Source organism: Ornithorhynchus anatinus, chromosome 2 (genome assembly GCF_004115215.2).
Source record: "Ornithorhynchus anatinus isolate Pmale09 chromosome 2, mOrnAna1.pri.v4, whole genome shotgun sequence".
Classification (NCBI taxonomy): Eukaryota; Metazoa; Chordata; class Mammalia; order Monotremata; family Ornithorhynchidae; genus Ornithorhynchus; species Ornithorhynchus anatinus.
In genome coordinates, this window is record NC_041729.1 from 59,594,748 (window position 1) to 59,621,908 (window position 27,161).

Below are 27,161 nucleotides of genomic sequence, written 5' to 3' on the forward strand. Positions count from 1 at the left end.
ATTGGGCTCCCCAGCCTGGGCAGAAAGTCCCAGTTGGGAAGGGAAGACGAGTTGAAGGGAATGAGGCTGCACATTAGGAAGGCTCCCAGTCCCTGTCAAAGACTATTGTACCAAAGGGTCCTGTTTTAGCAAATGGATGATCGCAATACAGTGGAAATGGAGAAAAGCAAATGGAGATGGGGTTGACATCTTGAATGAGCAAGTTATAGAAGAAAGATAGGCAGGAATTTTTATCCTCCTTTTATGGAAAGGAAGCCGTGGGACAGCCCCAGGATTCTAGGGACTGAGTAAGGGCTACAAACCCCATCTCCAAATTTACAGCAGCCTGGGCTTTATCCCCTGTCTCACTTGCTTACCCTCTCCCAGCACTCTTAGAAAAGGTAGAAATGATTTCCCTCCGTTACCCTGCCTGTCAAAAAATGTATTCATTGGTTTACATCCTAAATATTAATATATTCAATTTGGTGGAAAATATATTTATGCTTTTCCATGTTGTACATTTTCATGATGTACCTTTTTTGTTTCCATTATTCTTGAAAATTGAAATGCTTGGTGGGAGCAATTTTAAAACCAACTTCCCCATGAAGGACAACTCTTTCTCGGCCACACTCAGAACCATTTATCTTAGGAAGACCTTACCTTTCAAGGACTTGTTTTTTGCCAGAACATCCATTTTGCCTGACTGCCTGTCTTACTTTGCAAGGTATTTTCAGTCCTCTAGAAATAATGCATCTTTATGCTTGAGCCTTGAATATACATTTGTTAATCCCCAATTGACTAAGTATGCATGTATAATTAATTTACAATAATTACCCATAATTTGAAGAAGTAGAACCATTCTATAATCTCACTGGGTACTTTGGAAACTGAAAGTGATACTATTTTTTCATTTACCTATCCCTGCTTGATGCAGAAGAGTAAAAAGGTCATCATCATCATCAATGGTATTTATTGATTGCTATGTGCAGAGCAAGTACGTATCTCTTTTCTTCTGTATAATCTGTCAGTCAAAGACCATGGTTGGGCAAAATATTGAAAATGGGCCAGAACAAACCACCAACCGAATCACTCTGTCTCCCACTGTATCCAGGGTCCAGGAGAAGAAGAGTCAGTACCAGCTCTGGTTCACTCCAACTTCTGGGAATAGTGGCATCTGGCAAGATGATGGAGTTGCTAGCAGATTTGAGGGCTTATGGGGACCAAAATGGGTGGAAATAGGGCTGCTTTCACTTTTTGAGTGTCTTCCCCCATCTCCTCCCACACACACTCTTTACCCTTTGCTTTCCCCCAGTCTTGACCATGGCAGCAGAGAGATTGATAGACTTTAAGAAATCTGGAGAAAGGAGTTTTTTTCAGGACTCAAGCCACTCTCCCACTATAAGCTAAGATCAAACTGCTTTCTGGGTAAGTCCTTAGTGACAGTGAATTCCTTAAGAGGCCTTCCAGGGCAAACTATGGCCCATTTCCAAGGTAGGCGGTGTCAGCTTTAAATAAAACATGCAGAAGCAGACAGAATGGACCCTTGACACCCAGACTCCAGGAAGCTGTGCTATCTCCGGGGGAAATCTGGCCTTTCTCTCTGACCTGTTTTCCTGGGACCTCCATCCTGAGCTGCCTTGCAGTATCCCAGTGGGAAAGACAGAAGCAGTGGCAGCACCTGGACTTTAACCAAACTCAGGACCTCGAGGGGACTATATCAGCTACTGCAGCAGCCCCTGTGGCTATGGCTCTAACTTTTGGACTCTGAGCCATGGGAAACCTGAAATTCTGCTCCTTCAGACACAGTACCTACTGACTTAAAAAAAATGTGTATTTGTCTTTGTCTTTTAGTTGTTTTAGAATTTTATTGTTTTTTCTTTCCTTATGAATCAGTCTCCTGTACATCTTCCCCCTTGTATTCTTAGATTGTGAGCCCCTTCAGGGCCAGGTTCTGCGTCTAATACCCATCTGTGGATTCTTTCCCAGGACATAGTACAGTACTCTGCACACATCAAGCACTTAAGAAATACTACTACAAATATTATTACTATTTGAGTTGGGGGGAAAAATACTTTGGTACTCTCTCCCACAGCTGAATCATCAGTCAGGCATGGCAAGCTTGAGAAGCAGAGGGTAAGAGAGTGGAAAAATGATATGAGATTATACGCTTCACTTGACTACCCACTAGGTCATGGGTTCTAATTCCGGCTCTGGCACTTGTCTGCTGTGTGATCTTAGGCAAATCACTTTACTTCTCTGGAGTTCAGTTACCTCATCTGTAAAACAGGGATTGAGACTGTGAGCCCCAAGTGGAACAGGGACTGTGTCCAACCCGATTTGCCTGTAATCAACCCAGTGCTTTGTATAGTGCCTGACACATAGTATGTGCTTAACAGATACCATTATTATTATTATTTATACAGGGAATTCCTAAATCCACTTGCTTGCCTTGATCTCTCTCTCTTCAGCAATCTCACACTACCTCTTCTTTCCAGGACATCTCTATGCATATTCCTGCCATCATTCCAAATTCACTATGTCCAAATCCTGACTGTCTTCCCATCCAAAATCCCTCTTCCCCACCTTGTTTTCCCATAGAACTGACAACACTCCCCACCTTTCAAGCCCACAACTTTGGCATTATCTTTTATTCCTTCCTCTCTTTCAATCCCCACATTCAATCCATCACCAAATATTGCCATTTTTTTCCTTCCATAATTCCAGAAGATACCAGGAGGCCAATTCAACTTTATGTTCAGGGATCCTCATTTTTGGCTAATTCTTCAAAGATTGACTCTTTTGATGCGGTTTATCAAAATGGTATCTTTTGCAAGAGTACTAAAATCTGGTTTTGGTATCGCTAATGAAGAGGGGGCAGGGTAGGGGAGGAGACAGGAAGAATCAGGATCCTGCCTGGGTTTTTCATTGAGATTGATAGGGAAGGAAGAAAAAATATTATTTTTTGCTTTTTCTCTCACTTGTTTGCAGTTTATTATTGGACTTCAAAAGGTATTTACACTCTGCCAGGCTTATATGGAGAGAGGTGATTTTCTCTCTTCCACTCTGAAGTCCAGCAATCACATCCTGGTAGACAGGAGACCTGAGAAATAGAGTGTTCTAGAGATCTGCTCGTACCCACTCTCCTGGGTTTAGATGGCTCCGGAGTGACTACTCCTTGGCTCAGACACCCTCCCTGTTACCTCTAGTCTCCCTTCCCCATCACCCCACTCTCCTCTTGCAGCATCCTGTAGTTTCTACTTTTTCTATGGGAAGATCATGGAAATGGTAGTCAGGAGATCAATTGAACAGAGTGTCTCCTGACACATAAAAGCAATTTACTATGGGTGCTGAGTACCTACTAAACCCACCCTCCCAGGTTCAGAACCACAAAAAATTTCTTCCCTGTGTGGGGGACTCAACAAGAAGATTTTCCCACCAATTTGATCACAGCAAGTGCTCAACAGGAAGAGAGCCCACCAATCAGATCTTACCTGGGGGAACCAACCAGAGGAGGAGGCAGTAGGAACAGATCACAAAGTAATGTTTTAATTTGAAAGAATCAAAGCAACAAAGGTTTTCCAGAAGCTTATCATTTACTGTGGCAGTCATAGGTTAGCAAATGGCACAGCTAACATCTACCCTTCCAGAATCTATCCTTTTCTCTCCATCAAGACAGCCATTACACTGTCCGGTTACTTGTTACATCCCAGATTGTCTACTGCATCGGCTTTCTTGCTGACTTCCCTGACTCCAGTCTCTTTTTCTCCATTATGACACTGGATCATTTTTCTCTATTTACTGCTTGGATCATTTTTTTCTAAAACAATATTTTGAATACATCTTCCCCCTCCTCAAAAACCTTTCATGGTTTCCCATGTCTCTCCACATCAAGCAAAACTCCTGGTCATTGGATTTAGGGTACTCAATCAGGTTTCTGTCCTACCCTTTTCTCACTAAACCTCAGTTTGTAAACTTTGATTTTTCCAGGCTAACCTACTCATGGTGCCTCATTCTCCTCTCTCTCCCTAGTCATTCAGACAATCATATTTTTTGAGAGCTTACTGGGTGCAGAGCACTTTACTAAGCACTTGGGAGAGTATAATGTAGCAATATAACAGACACATTCCCTGTCCACAACAAGCTTACAGTCTAGAGGGGGAGACAAACATTAATATAAGTAAATAAATTATGGATATGTACATAAGAGCTATGGGGCTGGGGTTGAGGCTGTGAATAAAGGGAGGACGTTAGGGCAGTGTGGAAGGGAGTGGGAGAAAAGAAAGTGAGGACTTAGTCCCATAATGACCTCTTGCTCATCCCTCCCTCCTGTCTGGAACCCCTTCCCTCTTCATATCCTGCAGACTAAAACTTTTTCCATTCTGAAAGCCTTTGTGATCACATTAACTGCAGGAGGCCTTCTCCAAGTAGTCTCTTCACCTCATATTCCCCAACTGCCTCTTCAGCCCCTCAGCACCTCCTAAGCACTTAAATTAATGTAACCCCTGCACCACTCATATACTCTTACTTCCCTTATCTGTAATTTATTCAAGGATTTGTCTCACCTACAGTCTAGTGATTCCAGGGTCCATGAGGGCAGGAATCACGTCTTCTAACTCATCTGTACTCTCCCAAAAACATATTTCAGTATTGTGCAGCAAGGAGGCACTCAATGAATGCTCTTGATTGACTGCCCCAAATATTTCTGGGTTCTGGAATCCCCAGAAACATTACCAAGAAATGCCAAGTGACTAAACATGGTCAGAGTGCAAGACATTTCTGGGGAGGAAGGCAGCATTTGGGGGGTATATTTACCTTCAGCAAGTTAAGGCACTGACCATAAAGAGCTGAATAGAGAACCATCCTGAACAAGCAAGTGGAAAATTATCCTGTACTTAAAATTGATGAAAAATAAGAAGAGGATGTGTATTTACTTTGGATATCTCATGTTTGTAGCTTGATGATTATCCTCCACATTCAAATCATTCAATGGCATTTATTGAGTGCTTATTCTCTACTTTCTTATTCTACTTCTACTTATTCTTATTCTAATTATACTTATTCTACTTATTCTTATTCTACTTTCTTATTCTCTACTTTCTCTTATTCTCTACTTATTCTCTACTTATCCCCTACTTACCCATCCTTCCCTGCAGTATCCTCAGAGGAGATCTCCTCCCTCCTCGCAAGTGCCACCCCCTCCACCTGCGCCTCGGACCCCATTCCCGCTCACCTTATTAAAACCATCGCCCCTGCCCTCCTCCCTTCCTTAACTTCTATTTTTAACCACTCAATCTCCAATGGCTCCTTCCCTGCTGCCTTCAAACATGCCCACGCCTCCCCCATCCTAAAAAAACCCGCTCTTGACCCCACTTCCCCCTCCAGTTATCGCCCTATCTCCCTACTACTCTTCCTTTCCAAAATCCTAGAACGAGTCGTCTACAATTGATGCTTAGAATTCCTTAACTCCCATTCTCTCCTAGACCCCCTCCAATCTGGCTTCCATCCCCTCCACTCTACCGAGACTGCTCTCTCTAAGGTAACCCATGACCTCCTTCTTGCCAAATCCAATGGCTCCTACTCCATTCTGATCCTCCTTGATCTCTCTGCTGCCTTTGACACTGTCGACCATCCCATCCTTCTCCATACCTTATCTCACCTTGGCTTCATGGACTCTGTCCTCTCCTGGTTCTCCTCTTACCTCTCTGGCTGGTCATTCTCGGTTTCCTTCGCTGGCGCCTCCTCCCCCTCCCATCCTTTAACTGTTGGAGTTCCTCAAGGGTCAGTTCTTGGCCCTCTTCTGTTCTCCATTTACACTCACTCCCTCGGCGAACTCATTCGCTCTCACGGCTTTGACTACCATCTCTACGCAGATGACACGCAGATCTACATCTCCGCCCCTGTCCTCTCCCCCTCCCTTCAGGCTCACATCTCCTCCTGCCTCCAGGACGTCTCCACCTGGATGTCGGCCCACCACCTAAAACTCAACATGAGCAAGACTGAGCTCCTCATTTTCCCTCCCAAACCCGGACTTCTCTCAGACTTCTCTATCACCGTGGATGGCACGACCATCCTTCTCGTCTCTCAGGCCTGCAATCTTGGTGTCATCCTTGACTCGTTTCTCTCGTTCACCCCACACATCCTATCCGTTACCAAGACCTGCCAGTTTCACCTTTACAATATCGCCAAGATCCGCCCTTTCCTCTCCACCCAAACGTCTACCTTACTGCTACAGGCTCTTGTTATATCCCGGCTAGACTACTGTGTCAGCCTTCTCTCTGATCTCCCTTCCTCCTCTCTCGCCCCGCTCCAGTCTATTCTTCACTCCACTGCCCGGCTCATCTTCCTGCAGAAACAATCTGGGCATGTCACTCCCCTTCTTAAACACCTCCAGTGGCTGCCTATCAACCTCTGCTCCAAACAAAAACTCCTCACTCTAGGCTTCAAGGCTCTCCATCACCTTGCCCCTTCCTACCGCTCCTCCCTTCTCTCTTTCTACTGCCCACCCCGCACGCTCCGCTCCTCTGCCGCCCACCTCCTCACTGTCCCTCGGTCTCGCCTATCCCACCGTCGACCCCTGGGGCGTGTCCTCCCGCGATCCTGGAACGCCCTCCCTCCTCACCTCCGCCAAACTGATTCTCTTCCCCTCTTCAAAACCCTACTTAAAACTCACCTCCTCCAAGAGGCCTTCCCAGACTGAGCTCCTCTTCTCCCTCTACTCCCTCTACCACCCCCCCTTCACCTCTCCGCAGCTAAACCCTCTTTTCCCCCTTTCTCTCTGCTCCTCCCCCTCTCCCTTCCCATCCCCTCAGCACTGTACTCATCCGCTCAACTGTATATATTTCCATTACCCTATTTATTTTGTTAATGAAATGTACATCGCCTTGATTCTATTTAGTTGCCATTGTTTTTACGAGATGTTCTTCCCCTTGACTCTATTTATTGCCATTGTTCTTGTCTGTCCGTCTCCCCCAATTAGACTGTAAGCCCGTCAAACGGCAGGGACTGTCTCTATCTGTTGCCGACTTGTTCATTCCAAGCGCTTAGTACAGTGCTCTGCACATAATAAGAGCTCAATAAATACTATTGAATGAATGAATGAATTATTCTGTGCAGAGAAATGTACTAAGTGCTTGGGACAATATAATGCACCGAGCTGGTAGACACATTCCCTGCTGCTGACACTTGCCTGATTCTGAAATAGGTTCAGACACTAAAGTGGTAACTATAGGCGGAATATTTTGAATGTTTATTATATGCCAAGCACTGTATTACAGTGTGCCGTAGATACAAGATAAGCAGTTCCTGCCCCACTTGAGACTCACAGTCTAAGAGGAAGGGAGAACAGATATCATGTCCTTCTTTTTACAGATGAGGAAGCTGAGACCCGGAGATGTCAAGGTACTTGCCCAAGATCATACTGCAGGCAAGGGATGAGCTGGGATTAGAATACAGATCTTCTGACTCCCAGACCCATTCAAGTGAGGTCTATGCAAAAATCCATCCTCTGGTGGTAATCACAGTCACTGTTTATAAATCATGTTGCTTATTGTGGATTTATTAATTAATAACTGTGGCATTCGTTAAACACTTACTTTGTGCCAAGCCCCCAGTATTAAGTACTGGGGTAGATACATCATATTCAGTCACAGTCCCTGTCCCACATGGGGCTCCAGGTCTAAGGGGGAGGAATGATAATAATAGCGTTTGTGAAGTACTTACTCTGTGTCTATGTGCCAAAGTGCTGGGTTAGGTACAAGGTAATCAGTTTGGACATAATTCTGTCCCTCATAGGGCTCACAGTCTAAATAAGAGGGAGAACAGGCATTTCAACCTTATTTTTGAGAGATGAGGAAATTGAGGCACAGAGAAGTTAAGTGATTTGCCCAAGATCATTCAGCAGGCAAGTGACAGAGCAGAATAAGAACCCAGATCCTCTGATTTCCAGATCTGGGCTCTTTCCACTATGCCAAGCTGCTTTTTTAACCATGCAGCCTGTAGGTGTACACTGCCAAAAACTATCTGCCAAATATCTGTTGCTGGTCTTGAACTATGTCAGCCTAGACTAGGGTTGAAAGATGGCCTCAGAGATTTGCAATGATGCTAGCAATTTAGAGAGTTGGACATTTTTCCAAAGAACATGGTAGCAGCATGGCCTAGTGGAATAAACATAGGCTGGGGAGAGGACCTGGGTTTTAATCTCTGCTCCATAGTCTGCTGTGTGACCTTTTTATGGTATTTGTTGAGTGCCAGGCCCTAAAATAAGCTCTAGAGTAGGTACAGGTTAATCGGGTCCCTGTCCCATATAGGGCTCAGGGTGTTATTCTCCCTTTTGTAGATGAGGTACCCAAGACACAGAGAAGTTAAGTGACTTGTCCAAGGTCACAGAGCAGACAAGTGATGAAGCTGTGATTAGAATCTGGGTCTTTCTGATTTCCAGGCCTGTGTTCTATCCATCAGACCATGTGACCTTGATTGGACAAGTAACTTAACTTCTCCGTGCCTCAGTTCCCTCATCTTTAAAATGGGGATTAAGTCCGATTGCCCCATGTGCAATAGGGACTATGTCTCACTTCAATAGCCTGTATCTACTCCAAGATGTAGTAGAGTGCCTGGCACAGGGTAAAGTGCTTAATAAATACCACTAAAAATAAAAAGAACTAGCTTAGAGCCTAATGTTAGTTTTGAGGCCATTAATGTTTTCCTCTGGCTACACAGGCCGCAAAACTGTCCCTCTTTGTTTCATTCCTTTCCTACTGTCAACATCCAGGGTTGTGACTGGGGGTCAGAAAGGATGATAGATATATTGTTATCAGAGTTGAGGTTAAACCCTCTTCACCTGGCTGGAGAACTGTCTCTCTTGGTTAATAGTGTTTCTATTTTATTGTCGCTTGGGGAGGAAGCTTGAGCTCTGAGCTGCACCTTCAGTAGTTCATATCTGATGGAATGATGGAAAAAAGAAACTAAGTAGCTTAGCCTGGTGGTACAGTTCTGATCAGTCAGTCAATTTTGAGGTTGTGAGGATTTATCATGTAGAAATGGAGAGTTGTCAGTTTTTCTGTCCACTTATGGAATTTATGAAATTTGAAAAAGGAGTGCTAAAAAGACCTGATCTCTTGATTGAGTCAGGAAGAAGTTTCTTTTCTTAACAGAAATCAGCTTAAAGATGATAAGCTGGGGAAAGAACGTGTTTGTATGTGTGTGTTTCGTGTTACGTGTGTAGAGACTCTAGAAAATTCAGGAAGAGATCTCCAAGCTGATGGGAAAGTTTTCTGGCTTGGATCCCTACAAAAGAGAAATTAAGGAATCGGACAGCTGAATTTACCCTTCAGCCCCCACCTCTGATATTGTGTCCTTGGGTATGCAAGGGTGGGAGAAGTGGAGAATAAAAGCAGAAAGGAGAGCAGAGAGAGGTAGAGGGAGGGAGGGAGGAAGGAGAGAGACAGAGAGTGAATGCCAACTCCAGCCCAGGGGTAATAACATTAATGATGCTCTCAGTCTCTTATAGTTGCTCTTTTTATGACTATCCGAAGTCAATTTTTGAAGTTGTCAGCTTCCAAGAACACTGAACCCTGTGATAAATATTGTTTCTCATACAGCAGCCTCCTGAAAAGTCCCCAAAGATAAATCTGCAGTGATTTATGGCCATGCACCTCATTTGAGGGTAGAAATAACATAGCTCCCCTTCTCTTAATTATGAAAGTCCAGGCTGGAGCTGAAGGAGATATGCTGAAAAGTCACAGAAGCAGCTGTTCAATTCCTGACTTTCTGGTGCTGAGCCTGGTGAACAGCAAAATCTGTTGTAGAATTTACAGGCAAATCTGTGTTCCCAGAATATGAAGTTCAAGTTTATTTCCACTCTCCCAGGAGTACCCATCAGGAGAAGAAGCCACTGATCCACATGAAAACTGCCTGAGAGTAGAGTGGTCATTGATAGTAATAGTAATAATAATATTTTTTAAGGGCTTTCTATGTGACAACCACTGGGACAGGTACAAGATAATCAGATTCTACATGGGGCTCACAGGCTAACTAGGAAGGAGGACAAGTATTGAATCCCTATTTTGCATATGTGGGAACTGCACCACAAAAAAATGACTGGTCCAAGGTTACTCTGCAAGCAAGTGGCAAAGCCAGAATTAAAACCCAGGTCCTCTGACTCTCAGACCTGTGCTCATTCCACTAGACCACACTGCTTCCCTGCTTCTCTTAAATGGAAGTCAAAGATATCAGACACAAAATATCCAATAACAGATGCACATTCCATTACTTACAAAGAAGCCTGTTGTGTGACCTTGGGCAAGTCACTTAACTTCTCTGTACCTCAGTTGTCTTAGCTGTAAAATGGAATTAAGACTGAGTGCCCCATGTGGGACAGGGAGTGTGTCCAACTTGATAAGCTTGTATCTCCCCCAGCACTTAGTACAGTGCCTGGCACATAGTAAGCACTTAACAAATACCATTAAAAAAAATCTCTCTGCAGAAATTCATAAGGAGACCATGGCTCCTCTATTTCTTTTCTCCTAGTCTATGTAAACCTAGTTACGGGACTTGGTGGCATGAGTCAAAGCTATAGCTTAAAATTAAAATACTGGATGTGTAGGTCTCTCATGCAGAATTAATAATGAATAGGGGTCAGTCACCCTCTCAGGAGAATTTTCAGTACTCTACCAGTACTCGAATACGGAGGGAGAGTCAAGCAGAGGCATACCCATTCCATTCCTAACTTGACGGGTGGCTAACAAGTGGAAGACAATCTGCTACAAGTCAAGACTCCCCTGTGCTGGGCAACAGTTGCATGGAAAAGAGTTGAGGGCAGAGACTCAAGTTTACTGCACGGAAGGAGGCAATGGTAAACCACTTTGATATTTTTACCAAGAAAACTCAGTGGATATACTACCAGAACAATTGTAGATGGAGGTGGGGCATTCTGAGAGATAGGTATCCAGGGTGTCGCGATGGGTAGGAGATGACTTGACAGCATAAGACAAGACAAGGGGAGAGACCATTTGAAGACCAGAACTGTCTGGTATGAAACTCGGTGAGTGAGGCCCTAACAGTAAAGAAAAAAGAAGAGATGGGGAGGGAAGAAAGCAGGGAAGAAGGAAAAGGGAAGCATCGGGAAGCAATACTAGTAATAGTAGAAGTAATAGTAGATGTAGAAGTAGCATTTAATTGTGTGGAGAGCATTGTTTTAATGGCTTTTGTTAAGCACTTACTATGCCAAGCACTGTTCTAAGCACTGGGGTAGATACAAGATAACCAGGTTGACACAGTCCGGGTCCCACATGGGTGTTACTATCCTAATGCCCATTTTATAGATGAAGTAACTTAGGCAAAGAGAATTGAAATGACTTGCCCAATGTCACACAGCAGACAAATGTCAGAGGCAAGATTAGAACCCAGATCCTTCTGACTCCCAGGCTTGCTCTCTATCCGGTAAGCCACACTGTTTGGACTAAGGACTGTGAAAGAGTACACAGGTGGGAAATACACATGGCCTTGTCCTTCGAGGGCCTCACAATGTATCCAGACTATTCTGCTGGAACAGGTGGGAGATTTGGTTTGGTGGCTGAGGGGCTATGAATATATGTGGTGGGAGGAATAGTAGATTGTTTAGGAAATTTGGGAAATTTCTCCTTTTCTATCTCAAATATTATTTGTTTCTCCCAGTACCTGTTCCTGACCATAAAGATCTAAAGAGGATCTGCTTTAATTTTCTAGGAATGGGTTTGAAACCTAATCAAGTGTCCCTTTATCCATTTCTTGCCCAGTTACCTGCAATTTAATTTTTGATTATATTTTCTTCATTGCTACCTGTATTTCCCTATTTTTTTTCTAGTGAAGAAACTGAGCCATTTAGAATCTTGCTCCAGGCCTTTCCTTTGGCCAATTATTATTCACTCTTCTCACTGTAGTAGCCCACCCAGCTCTGAGTCTGGCTCCATAGGCAATACCAGCCATTCTGGCTGCAAAACTTGATAGACATTCCCTAACTCCACAAGCCCCATTATGCCATTTGCATCAGGATAAATGACTATTGTCCTTCCCCTTCTAAAGTTCACAGCGCCCCAGGAAGGACCATCCATTTGATTCCATTTGCCCTTTGGACCCTCTGATTCCTCAAAGGGGTGGTATGTTTCTACAGTGCCTCTCTACTGGTATGCAGTCTTACTCTGTGTGATGGGCTTCACTGTCTGCTGCTGGCAAGGAGGTGACATTTCACAGCCTGTATTTTCTACAGAAACTTCCTTAATCAGGAGTTTTCACTCCCTGCTGCTGTGAGATCTTTCTAGCTTTGTCGGCAGGCACTGAAATTTTGTTCTTATCCGGCAAATGACTGCAGCTTATGAAATGCATTATGGAAACAATCTTTGTGAGTTACATCTCTGCTCCCTGTCAAATAACTCTCCACTACTGGCTGGATTAAAGCCCTGCCTCTAGCTGACTGCTTAGTAGACAAGTTATATCAGGCCTGAATTTCAAATTTACAAAATCCAGAACTTGTGTATGATTCTTCCTAAATTTCTGAAAAGTGAGGACACTTTTATCCTCGCCTAGTTAAATCTCCTCATTTTCTCAGCCTGACCCTTTATTTATGGCTTTTTCTTCCAATCTTGAGCAAATTAATCAAGGGGAGAAGAGGAGACAGCAAGTGCAGGTAGATGGCTACACTGCTTTGAAAACAAGAGCAGGGGCTGCTCTCAAGGGACCTGGATTAAATTTAAGGGGGAACAGAGGGAGACTACACACCCATCAAAAAGTGGGTGGAAACCTGAAAACTCATTTCACAATAAAGACTAGAAGAAAAGTTGAACAAGGTCACAGGTTTTGTGAGCTCCAAATGGGTTTGAGACTGTGTCCAAAATGATTACCTCATACCTACCCCAGCGCTTAGTACAGTGCTTGGCACATAGTAAGGGTTTAATGAACACTATTATTATTATTGCTATCACTATTAATGATCATTATCCTTAATAATAAAGTTAAATCACTCAACTGCTCTAGAGGGTGGACATTAACTCTCCCTAGTTATTGGTGGTAAATACCTTGAATATGTTGATGAAAGTTCACTGAAAGAATCAGGGATTGATGAACAATTCCCTCATAACAACTGGCCCTCCAGTGAGTTGGAGTTCAGTGGGGGGAAAAAGCCCTCTAGGACTGACATTTTAGGGTTGAGGCATTGGAGCTGAGTCTAGACCCTGGGCCAGTCCTGGATGCCTATTGCTGAAAAACTCTTGGATCAGATTCTCCCACTTAGGCATCATATCTCAATTCACTAAATGGAACAAATGACTAAGCTCTCTATTCAGAACCAACGGAACAGAGAAATGCTGGGAAGATGCAAACAAAAAGCTGTTGATTTTTTTACAAAATGCTTCCCTCACTGGTAATTATCTCAGCTCTTCATAAAAACAATGCAGGCTGCCCACCCACCTCCTTCTGGCCATCTTAAGAATGGACTGAGTACTGACAGAGTCCATTGTCCCCATAGCTGGCAGGAGCAAGAATCTGCAGCTTGCTTCTGCAGCTATACTACTGGGCTCCGGATTTGCATCTTCTAACAAAAGATAACTCAGAGGGAGGCATTACCTCTCCCCAGCATCTCCTCTCTCAGAAAGGTTCTGTCTGCAAACATCATCCATTTTCCAAGGGGAAGAGGAGGGGCCAGTCACTTTGTCTGGACCCCTACCCCTCTTGGCATTTCATTTCTGAAGATTTTGAAGCAAGGCTGAAAAGGATATGGAATGATGACTAGGAAGACCCGAGTTCTAATCCCACTCTGCCATTGGCCTTCTATGGGACCTTAGCCAAGTCACTTAACCTTTCTGGACCTCATTGGGGTTAAGCTACTGGATTTACCTACCTCTTAGATTTGAAACTCATGTGGGATAGGGACTGTGTGTCACCTGATTATCTTGCATCTAACCTAGCAGAGAGAGAAGAGAAATTAGTCAAAAAATATAGCCTGTTCATGGTATCAGAGAAATGGAATGGCCAATCATCAGCTCTCATAGTCCTGCTTTGCAAACTGGCAGAGATTATCTTTTTAATCCTTAGCTAATTTCCAGTGCTGGTGATGTTAGGCAAGTGATGGCCAAAGCTAGTTCTGGTCATTATTTCTTTAAAGTCCCCATTGTTTCCATAATTTCTCGGTCTATTTTTCGATAGGACTAGAGTCTATTTCCTACCCCAGTGGAAAGGCCATGACTGGTAAATTCATGGTATGAGTACCTAAAAGAGCACTTCTGGGCACCCAGCTAAAGTTTGAAAATGTGTCCTATTGATGGCAGTGGAGAAAGAACTTGTAAGATCCTTGAGGGCAGGGAATGGATTTTATCTTCTGTTAAACTCTTACAAGCAGTTAGCTTATTTAGCTCCTCTAATACCAACCTAATCATTGTATCTTGATCTCATCTGTGTCACCACCAAGGTTTTAGGAGGACCTGCCTCTTGTTTGGAACTCCATACGGCTTCATATCTGATCACTCTCTCCACCTGCAAAGCCTTATTAAAATCACATCTCTTCCAAGAAGCCTTTCCCAACTAATCCCTCATTTCCCCTACTCCCTCTCTCTTCTGTGTCACCCTTGCACTTGGATTTGTACCCTTTTTTCATCCCTCTCTCAGCCTCACAACACTTTCGTACATATCCGTAATATATTTTAATGTCTGTCTCCCCCTCTGCGCTCAAAACTCCTTGTGAGAAGGGAACATGTCTACCAACTCTGTTCTATTGAACTCTCCCAAGTGCTTAGTATAGTGTTCTGCATACATTAAGTGCTCAGTAAATGCCATCAATTGATCGATTGATAATTTAAGCTTAAAATGCAAACTCCTGGAGAGCAGGGAGTGTGTCAATTACTCACTGGCTTCCTGAGGCAGCATCAGAAGTTTCCCATTTGTCTCTATTTCCCTACCAGCCTGCCAAGTGGGTTTGAGCAGAGATCCTGCCATACTCTTACAGAAATATCCCAATATTGATAATAATAATGATGATAATAATAATAATAATTGTGGTATTTGTTAATACCACAGTTAATATTATGTTCCAGGCAAGGTACTAAACCCTGGGGTGGGTACAGGCAAATCAGGTTGGACATGGAGCCAAGAGTTTTAATCCCCTTTCAATAATAATGATGGTATTTGCTAATTACTTACTATGTGCTAGGCACTGTACTAAGCACTGAGGTGGATACAAGCCAATTGAGTTGGACACAGTCCCTGTACCATGTGGGGCTCAGAGTCTCAACTCCGATTTTACAGAAGAGATAACTGAGGCCCAGAGAAGGCCACACAGCAGACAAATGGAGGAACTGGGATTAGAATCCATGACCTTCTGACTTCCAGGCCCATGCTCTAACCACTAGACCATGCTGCTTCCCCATTTTACTGATGAAGGAACTAAGGCACAGAGAAGTTAAGTGACTTGTCCAAGGTCACCCAGCAGACAAGTGGAAGAGCCAGTATTAGAACCAGGTCCTTCTGACTCCCAGGTTCATGCTCTATCCACTGGGCTATGCTGCGTCTCTTCTCCTTTAGCTGCATATGTTTTCATTAGAACTTCTACTGCATTACCAGGTCAGCTTTGCTACACTGGTGCCAACCCCAACACCTCTAATTACTTCAGTGTAATTATTTTTTAACAAAAGAGATACAATTAATCATAACATCTTTCCGTAAAGTTTCCAAGAGCCATGCTTAAATTACCACACTGGCTTGAAAATCCCAGCAAGCAAATAGGAAATAATTATACCCTTATCTTCACAGAGTCTCATGGCATGCTCGATTCCTACTAAAGTTTTGCCACCTTTTATACAAAACCAAGAGGCCAGGAAACAATGTATTTTGTCCTAAATTCTTCAATTTAGGATTAATTTCCTTCTGAGAAGTTGCCTGTTCTTTCGATTTTCTTTGTGAAGAAGAAATAATCTCCAAGTCAAAGACCCATGGCACTGCAGGCATTCTTGGGCAGAGAGCCACTAATCTCAGCCTGGCTATTGGAACGTGATGTTTGCTGCTGCTAAGACAATTCATAATTAAAAAAGGAACAAGGTCAGTGCTGATGCGTTAGACATGCCCAGCAAGCATGTGGCTTAGCCGCAGTCTCTGCAAGGGTCCAAAATGTTTGGAATTCAGCAAACAGAGCAAGAAGAGAAGGATATTAACAAGGGGCAGAAAAGCATAAAAGAGTTATCAAAGGGGGCAGCCCTTCCTAGGGGGGAAAGTGACATTCACACCAGCTGGTTACAATTGAGGAACATTAGTGAGAATTTCAGGGCACTTGCATGATTGGGATTGAGTTTACTGGGGTCAGTATTCTGCTCGTTGAGCCCATCTCTCTCACAAAAGACAGAGAGCTCTCCCTGTGGGTGGTGTGAAAAAAAGAGGTATTATTGGGAAGGATCACACCCTCTTCCTGCTCCCAATCTCCCTGGGGTCCTGGATTCAGTCAATTAATCAATTAATCAGTTAATGGTACTGAATGTTTACTGGGTGCAGAGCACCCCACTAAGTGCTTGAGAAAGTACAATAAAATAGAGTTGGAATGCGATTCCTACTCACAAGGAGTTTACAGTTTACAGGGGGAGACAGACATTAAAGTAGATTTCAGGTAAGGATTGGGGAAGGAAGGGGAGGATAGCCAGAGAAGGAGGCATTGATGTGGCAATGCAGAGTGAAGGGTGAGATCAAATCAAGATCATCAGTTTCACTGCTTATGCTCCTTTCATTTCAAGAAAGTTCCAGGACAATGACCCAGAGTGAACTAGCTAAAAACAACCCTGAAGGGTGATCTCATCATTGATAGGGACAAAAAATACTTGAAATAATCTTGATTTTGACCTGAAGGCATCTCAAAGTACACTGCTAGGACGTGACTCCAGAGTTTGCTAAAGACCAGGATGTATTTCTAGGGTTAAGGAAAAGTGGGTCATTGAGGCCATCAGATTCGTAGATTAAACACAGGTCATCCTAACCCAATACAGTCCACTTGCAGACGTCCTCTTCTGCATATATAGATTATCTCATTCATTCAATCATATTTATTGAGTGCTTACTGTATGCAGAGCACTGTTATAAGCACTTGGGGAAAGCACAGAGAAACAACATGGCTTAATGGAAAGAGCCCAGTCTTGGGAGTCAGAAGCTGTAGGTTCTAATCCCGGCTCTGTCACTTGTCAGCTCTTTGACTTTTGGCAAGTCATTTAACTTTTCTGCACCTCAGTTACCTTATCTGTAAAATGGGGAGTAAGACTGTGAGCCCCACGTGGGACAACCTGATAATGGCTCCTACTCCATTCTGATCCTCCTTGACCTCTCTGCTGCCTTTGACACTGTCGACCATCCCATCCTCCTCCATACCTTATCTCACCTTGGCTTCACGGACTCCGTCCTCTCCTGGTTCTCCTCTTACCTCTCTGGCCGGTCATTCTCGGTCTCCTTCGCTGGCGCCTCCTCCCCCTCCCATCCTTTAACTGTTGGAGTTCCTCAAGGGTCAGTTCTTGGCCCTCTTCTGTTCTCCATTTACACTCACTCCCTCGGTGAACTCATTCGCTCTCACGGCTTTGACTACCATCTCTACGCAGATGACACGCAGATCTACATCTCCCCCCCGTCCTCTCCCCTCCCTTCAGGCTCACATCTCCTCCTGCCTCCAGGACGTCAGCCCGCCACCTAAAATTCAACATGAGCAAGACTGAGCTCCTCATCTTCCCTCCCAAACCCGGTCCTCTCCCAGACTTCTCTATCACCGTGGATGGCACGACCATCCTTCCCGTCTCTCAGGCCCGCAATCTCGGTGTCATCCTTGACTCGTCTCTCTCGTTCACCCCACACATCCTATCCGTTATCAGGACCTGCCAGTTTCACCTTTACAATATCGCCAAGATCCCCCCTTTCCTCTCCACCCAAATGGCTACCTTACTGCTACAGGCTCTCGTTATATCCCGGCTAGACTACTGTGTCAGCCTTCTCTCTGACCTCCCTTCCTCCTCTCTCGCCCCGCTCCGGTCTATTCTTCACTCCGCTGCCCGGCTCATCTTCCTGCAGAAATGATCTGGGCATGTCACTCCCCTTCTTAAACAACTCCAGTGGTTGCCTATCGACCTCCGCTCCAAACAAAAACTCCTCACTCTAGGCTTCAAGGCTCTACATCACCTTGCCCCTTCCTACTTCTCCTCCCTTCTCTCTTTCTACCGCCCACCCCGCATGCTCCGCTCCTCTGCCGCCCACCTCCTCACTGTCCCTCGGTCTCGCCTATCCCGTCATCGACCCCTGGGCCACGTCCTCCCGCGGTCCTGAAACGCCCTCCCTCCTCACCTCCGCCAAACTGATTCTCTTCCCCTCTTCAAAACCCTACTTAAAACTCACCTCCTCCAAGAGGCCTTCCCAGACTGAGCTCCTCTTCTCCCTCTACTCCCTCTACCACCCCCCCTTCACCTCTCTGCAGCTAAACCCTCTTTTCCCCTTTCCCTCTGCTCCTCCCCCTCTCCCTTCCCATCCCCTCAGCACTGTACTCGTCCGCTCAACTGTATATATTTCCATGTACATCGCCTTGATTCTATTTAGTTGCCATTGTTTTTACAAGATGTTCTTCCCCTTGACTCTATTTATTGCCATTGTTCTTGTCTGTCCATCTCCCCCGATTAGACTGTAAGCCCGTCAAATGGCAGGGACTGTCTCTATCTGTTGCCAACTTGTTCATTCCAAGCGCTTAGTACAGTGCTCTGCACATAGTAAGCGCTCAATAAATACTATTGAATGAATGAACCTTGTATCTCCCTTCCTTGTTTAGAACAGTGCTTGGCACATAGTAAGCTCTTAACAAATACCATCATTACAATTATAACACAACAATAAACAGTGACATTCCCTGCCCACAACGAGTTTACTGTCTAAAGAGGGGGAGAGACATCAATGAAAATAAATAAAATTACAGATATGTACATAAGTGCTGTGGGGCTGGGAGGGGGGAAGAGCAAAGGGAGCAAGTCAGGGTGATGCAGAAGGAGGTAGGAGATGAGGGAATATTTAAGTGTGGAGAAATATATGCATAGAATCAGATCCCTGCCCGTAAGGTGTTTATAATCTAGTGTGGGAGACAGACTCTAAAATGCTTGAGATAGGCCAACTAAAGGAAATGGGAATTTGTATATTAAGTTATAAGAGGTGCGTAAATACTATGCAAGATTTCAGTACCTCCTTAGATGGTGCAAAAGTCCTGAAATGGCTGTTGGGGGGATAGAAGATGGGGAGATTAGCAATTCATCTGGGAAGACCTCCTGAAGTAGTTGTAATCTCAGAAAAGTTTTGAAAATGGGAAGAGCTGCAGACTTTCAGATATGAAGCAGGAGGGGGTTCCAAGCAAGGGCTATAGAGAGGGGAAGTGGGAGAAAGAGTTTGGCAGCAGGAGAGTGTAGAGTGAGCAGTATAACTGGAGATGAATGAAGTGTGTACACAATCTTCATCAACACCCAGAGCAACACCACAAATAACAATAATAATAATTATTATGGTATTTATTCAGCATTTACTATATACCAAACACACTATTAAGTGCTAGGACAGATACAAGATAATTAGGTCCTTCATGGGGATCACAGTCTTAATGGGAGGGAAAGCAGCAATTGAATCTCTATTTTGCAATGTGGAAACAGAGGCACAGAGAAGTTAACTTACTTGCCCAAGGTCACACAGCAGGTAAATGGTGGACCCAGGATTAGAACCCAGGTCTGTGCTCTTTTCACTGGCCGGGTTGCTTCCCACATCAATGGTATTACCTTCAGTGATGATTATGACAAAGAACCCGTATTCAATGGCAAAAAGTTAAAATTTTTTAGACTTAATGACTCTGAATTCTTCATTTTAAACTGTCTGTGGAGGCCAGGCCCTTGGGCTGACAGCTGACAATAAATTCAGTTACTAATGAACAGTTTGGAAACCTGAGGGTCAAGGTGCTTTTGTCTTTTCTTAAGCATTCAATCTTTAACCACACTAAAATCTTCTCATTTTCATTTTTATTTAAAAGGGAAGCAATAAAACTGCATGTAAGGATACAAAGGCCCAAGAGCACTGTTAAGGACAGACAACACAGGCTGAGCCAGGGGAAGCTCCACTTATCAAAATCTGCTAGGAGTCTTTGAAGATATTACTGTCGGTCTTGATAAGGAGAATAGTGTCTCTAGTGCATTTCAGATCTCCAACAAGTAGCTGGCCAGGTTCTGCACTAGAGATAAGTAGAGAGTCACAGAACAGAAGGGAAGAAAGGGGACAGGAAAAAAACAGACAAGAAGAGTGAGACCTGAGACACAGTGCCCCACACTCTCAGGGCCTGAAGAAATTCTGAGTGCTTTGTGATGATTAGCAGTGAAAAGAGGCAACATTCTAGGACAGCCAAGAACAGCCAGACCCTACAAAAGAGCCCAAGGGCTTGCAGCTTCTTGAAGTCCAAGCCAGCCGGGTCCAAAGCCCAGAGGTTGATGCAGCCCAAGGCAGTGACAACTGATCTCTCTTTCATTTATTCATTCATTCAGTCAGTCAGTCAGTCAGGGATGGAGGTGAGACTGGTTGGAACTACATGCTCAGAGCTCAGCTTTGGTCCCTAGGTGCTGCCTTGGCATGGCTTGGCTCTGCCACAACTATCCCCACAAACTCATGACATCCGCCCAGCTGAGCATGTCCTCAAGAACTGGCAGCCTGAATCAGGCAGCCTACTGTCTGCCTCAGCCCCAGTGGCCAGCATGACTTCTTAAAGGGAACACTGCCCTTAAAGAGGTTCAGCTCTGTCTGAAGGCAGGCAGGAGATAGGGAGCCATGAGAGTACCCTGGTGTCTTCCAGAGTTAGCAGGTGAGGTGTGTCCGTGGGACCCTCCTGCTCAGTCTGTCATGGGGGATGAGGGTTCTGGATAAGGAGGACAGACATGGCAGTCTTGGCTCTTGGTTGTGGCAACTGCTCCCAGATCTGGCTTTGTCCATTGATGCTCATGCTCTCATCTGCCTCATCCCCATGGTCAAGGTCAGACCAGGGTCCCCTGTTGCAGGGAGTGCATGAGAATGAGATAGAGAAATGTACAGGCACTGGTTTGGTTCCCCGCTGGTGAAAATCAAGGCTTCTGGGGCCTGCTGACATATGAAACTTACCCTTTCCCCTCCCTCGGTGCAGTGATGCCCTCCCAGCTTCCATTCCCTCATAGACCCCTATGCTAGATGGAGACAGAGACCAAAACCCTCCCCTCCTCCTAGGGGGAGAGCTGGGCTGCTACAGGGAAGGAGGACAGTAGATAAGACTTGGAAGGTGAGTGGGCATCCTTCTCATGCCTAGTGCATTCTCTGGCACTGAGGAATACTCCAATCCAAGTACTGTGCAAAACACTGTACTACTGTACAATAGGCTTGGTATTTGTAATCCCTACCCACAAGGAACTTACAGGGCTTGGAGTCTCTCATTCAATCACTGCTCAGTCTGACTTGATATTCCTGTGAAACAAGGCAGCACAGGATGTGATAGCATTTTAAGCAGACTAGCATGAAGGACCGAATCTTTACTGATTGCATAGGTTAGGCCCTGATCTAGGCTAGAGAACTAAACTAGGCCCAAGTTCCAGTTGAATTCTATCTCCTGGGACAGTCTTCTAGCATCTACTCTACTGCATGTTTGTCATTTAATTATGGTAGTCAGTAAGCACATATTTTGAGCCAACCAGGAACACAACTGGCAAGGATGGCAGTTGTACTGCACAGACCACTGACATTATAATCAGTTCCTTCAAGCAAATTCTTAGTCCTGGAGTCTCAGGTTGGAAGAATATCTGTCATTTTTGATGCAAGATTTTGGCATCATCACTACAAGCCATGTAGTATGCTAAAAGAACTGGGGGAAACATAAATTCATCAGATTGACTACAGATTCTGTTCCATCTGGGGAATCATGGTCTAAGAGATTGTGCATCTTATTTCCAGTTTCCAGTTAAGGAAATTGAGAACCAGAGAAATTAAAGTCATATAAAAGACCAGAGAAAGAACTGAGAAAAGGGCCCAGGACTTGTGAATCCCAGTCCCATGCCCTTTCCAATATGCAACACTGTTTCACCCAAAATTTGGATCACCTTGGCCAGGTCCTGAGTGCTGGGGAAGTTAAAGTGGAGTGATTTGTTCATTCATTCATTCATTCAATCATATTTATTGGGAACTTACTGTGTGCAGAGTACTGTACTAAGCACTTGGAAAGTACAATTCGGCAACAAATAGAGATAATCCCTACCCAACAACAGGGTCACAGTTCAGAAGGGGGGAGATAGAAAACAAAACAAGTAGACAAGCATCAAGAGCATCAATATAAATAGAATTATAGATATATAATAATAATAATAATGATGGCATTTGTTAAGCCCTTATTATGTGCCAAGCACGGCTCTAAGCACTGGGGTAGATACAAGGTCATCAGGTTGTCCCACGTGGGGCTCACAATCTAAATCCCCATGTAACAGATGAGGTAACTGAGGCACAGAGAAGTGAAGTGACTTGCTCAAAGTCACACGGCTGACAAGTGGCAGATGGGGGATTTGAACCCACAACCTCTGACTCCCAAGCCCAGGCTCGTTCCACTGAGCCCCGCTGCTTCTCATGATTCTATAAAATGGGGATTGAGAATGTGAGCGCCACCTGGGACAGGGCCTGTGTCCAACCAGTAGGACAAGATACAAGCTTGAATCCACCCCAGAGATTAGGGGTAGGGGTGGCGGTAATGGGGGTAGGAAATGGGGGAAGGAGGAAGTGGGGAAAAAGAGGTATGGGTAGCAGGGAAAGAAATGGGAGCACACATCATTAATAAAATAAATAGAATAATAAAAATGTACATATATACACAAGTAAGTTTCTTATCCAAGACTGGTTAGACACAGTCCCTGTCCCAGGTGGCACTCACATTCTCAATCCCAAGTGAAAAATCCCTTTTTCACAAGTGCTGTGGGCAGGGAAGGAGGTAGAGCAGAGGAAGAGAGTCGGGACGATGGGGAGGGGAGGAGGAGCAGAGGAAAATGGGGGCTCAGTCTGAGAAGGTCTCCTGAAGGACGTTAGCTTTCATCAGGACTTTGAAAGGGGGAAGTGTGCTAGTTTGGCGGATGTGAAGAGGGAAGGCATTCCAGGCCAGAGGTAGGACATGGGCCATGGGTCCATGGGGGGACAAGCGAGAATGAGGAACAGTGAGGAGGTTAGCAGCAGAGGTGTGGAGTGTGCGGGCTAGGCTGTAGAAGGAGAGAAGGGAGGTGAGGTAGGAGGGGGCAAGGTGATGGAGAGCTTTGAAGCCAATAATGAGGAGTTTTTGCTTGATACAAAGGTTGATAGGCAACCACTGGAGATTTCTGAGGAGGCGAGTGACATGCCAGAGTTTTTCTGTAGAAAGATAATCCGGGCAGCAGAGTGAAGTATAGGCTGAAGTGGGGGGAGACAGGAAGTTGAGAGATCAGAAAGCAAGCTGATGCAGTAATCCAGTCAGGATATATGAGTGATTGTACTAACAAGATTGCGGTTTGGATGGAGAGGAAAGGGTGGATCTTGGTGAAGTTGTGTAGGTGTTCCCATGGAATCTACCTACATTGATACTATCTCTGTGCTGGATTCCTGGCTCTGGTGTTTTGCCATCAGTCTGCCTCCTTAACATGTCACCACCATTTTGCTTGGTGAATTCAAAACTCAGGAATCTCTTACTCTATTAAGCTGCATATTGGACCCATATGGCTCTCAGTCATGGGCATCTCCTGAGTCACTTGAATTTGAAGAATGCACCAAGTGGCATTAGAGTGAAAGGTGAGCACTCAGTGTTTACACTCAGCTCCACATGTAGAGTTATGCTTGCCCTCACTTGGGGCATGGCTCAGCCACTTTCATCACTCTCACATCTTCTGAGCTCAAGAGGTTTAAGACTGCGGTTTCTCTCTGGGAGAATTTAAACTCAGCATCTCTTGAGAAATCTTTTCCATTCCCAAGTTGGTACTGATGACACTGCCAGCAACAATGATGAAAACAAAATGTGTGTCTCTCTCTCTTCACCCTGCCCCTCTCACCCTCCTAGCCCCTCCATGATATAAAAGCTGCTGCAAAGTGCATACATCAAAGTCGGGAGGAATCTTTGTATTCTGGTGGCTATGCTTACAAGGTAAAGTGGCATGCAGATTTCTTATTTAATAAATTCCCACAGAAAATTAGTTTTTCACAGTGGGAAGAATTTCAAGGCTTGCTGAGATGAACAGGCAGGATCTAATCACTGTTCAGGCTTTGTAGATACACCAGGGCTTGCAGATATTTGAATGATCCAATTACTCTGTTGAGGCACAATCACCTTACCTGCATACTAATCAAGCAATATGTGAACATGAAACAACTCGGGCTTTTCTGGGAGCTGTAGACACACAAGGCTCCCTGGTTGACCCTCTGCCAATTACATTAATTTCAATTCTATTAGCTCATCTTTTGCCCCAAGGTGACATCTGCCCAGATCTATAGGGAAAATTTGCCTGTATCAACTTTCCACTACAAGGAACATCAGGCATACGCTCAGTGACTTGAATATCAGGAACTGGTTCTGAAAACAAATGCAATTGTGCAATAAATAATGAGGGATTGGTTTGACAAAAGACTCTTTGAAAACACTGAAAAGCCCTCTTCTATGGAAGAAAGTTGATGTGGGGTGCCGTGCATCCTCTTCTACTCTCTGGGTTTTCAGCTTGTTCCTTTGGGGGCTGAATTCCCAAAGCTTATCTCCTTCTTTTAACTAACCAACGTGATCCTCTGAGGGAAGGGACATTACTCTTGGAGATCCTCCCTATAGCACAGGAAATCTTTTCAAACCCAAAATTTACATTGCTTTCACTATCCATTCAGGAAAATGAGGTTTTCCTCAGGTCCCATTTAAGGAAGGAGTTGAGGGATGATAATGTCTGATTTGGTGATTCAGAGAAAATTTCAGGATTCCTGGATTTGAATCCTAAATTGTAGCCAAGCTCCCTCCAGGTGGCCTGGCTTAACTAATACAACCCTCATTTTTCTCCCACTTCAAAATAGGGAAAAATGCTTCCAGCCACTGGGAGATATTCCAAAATCTGAAGGTGAAAAATACTGGGGAAACAGAGGGCAAGAAATCTTTTAGTGTCCCTGGAAATCAATCAATCATTCAAACAATAGTTTTCCTGTGTGCAGATTACTGCACTAAGCACTTAGGAGAATACAGCAGAGTTGGTAGACAAATTCCCTGCACACAAAGAGTACTTTAGCACTTCCATGTTTTGTGGTTGTCCATTCACCTTTGCAGCAAACAAAAACTCCATACCATCAGCTTTAAAGCACTAAATCACCTAGTCCCCTCTTACCTCACCTCATCGCTTTCCTACTATAGACCAGCCCACAGACTTCACTCTTCTAATGACAAACCTATTTATTTTACCTTGATCTCATCTATCTCACCGCCCCGACCCTTTGGCCACGGCCTGCCTCTGGCCTGAAAGGTCCTTCCTCTTCATAGCCAACAGACAATCACTCTCCCCATCTTCATAGCTTTATTGAAGGCGCATCTCCTCCAAGACACCTTCCCTGATTAAGTCCTAATTTCCTCTTCTTCCACTCCCTTCTGGGTTGCCCTTGCACTTGGATTTATACCCTTTATTCACCCTCCTTCAGCCCCACAGCACTAATGTATATATCCTTAATTTCTTTTGTTATATCAATGTCTGTCTCTCCCTCTAGACTATGAGCTCATTGTGGGCAGGGAACACATGTACCAACTCTGTTATATTGTACTCTCCACAGTGTTTAATACAGAACTCCATACACAAAAAGTACTCAATGAATATTACTGATTGATTGATTGATTGAAGGAGTTTTCGATCTAGAGGCAAAAGAGGCATTAAAATAAATTATAGATATGTACATAAAAATTGTGGGACTGAGAATGGGACTATTATCACATGGTTAAAGAGTACGTAGAGATCCAAGTAAATTGGCAACACATAAGGGAGAGGGAGTGGGGAAAAAGAACACTTAATCAGGGAAGGTTTCTTGGAGTAGATACGATTTTAATAGCGGTTTGAAGGTGGGGAAACTGAACACCATTTGAAAGGAAGATTGGTGAGTATCTCATCATTTTATTCAGTGTAGATAGCATTATTCATTCCCATCACTAGAGACAAAACCACTATCCTATCTGTTTTATAAGCCCACATATTTGTCATTATACTCAACTCATCTGTCATCAAATCCTGTCAATTCTACCTTCACAACATTGAAAAGCAGTATGACCTAATGTATAGAGCACAGGACTGGGGGTCAGAACAACCTGCATTATAGTCCTGTTCCTTCCCCTGTCTGCTGCGTGAATTGGGCAAGGCACTAAACTTCTCTGTCCCTTCGTCATCTCATTTGTAAATTGGGGATTAGGACTGTGAGCCCCATGGACTATGTCCAACCTGATTAGCTTGGATCTATCCCAGGACTTAGAACAATGCCTGGTACATAGTAAGCGCTTAACAAATGTCATTAACCAAAAAAAACCAAACCACACTATAATCCACGCATTCCTCTCCATCTCAACAGCTACCACATTAATCCAAGCATTTTTCATATTCCGCCTTGGTTACTGCATCAGCCTCTTTGCTGACTTCCTTGCCTCCTGTCCTGTCCAACTTCAGTTCATACTTTGCTCTGCTGCTTGGATATTTTTTTTCCTAAAAGAAGCTCAGCTGATATCTCCCTACTCATCAAGAACCCCCAGTGGTTGTTCATTCACCTCTGCATCAAACAGAAACTCCTTACTATTGGCTTCAAAGCATTCAATCAGCTTAACCCCTCTTACCTTACCTCACTGATTTCCTACTATAGGTCAGCCCACTAACTTCACTCCTTTAATGCCAACATAGTCACTGTACCTCAATCTTGTCTATCTCGATACCGACCCCTTGCCCACATCCTCCTCCTGTCCTGGAACTCCCTCCTCTTTCATATCTGACACACCTTCACTCTCCCCTCCTTAAAAACCTTATTAAAAGCACATCTCCTCCAAGAGGTCTCCCCACAACTAAGTCCTCATATCCCCTACTCCCTCTCTCTTCTGGATCACCCTTGTACTCCGGTGTGTATCCTTTGATATTTACCCCACCCTCCACCCCAAGGTATTCATGTACATATCTGTAATG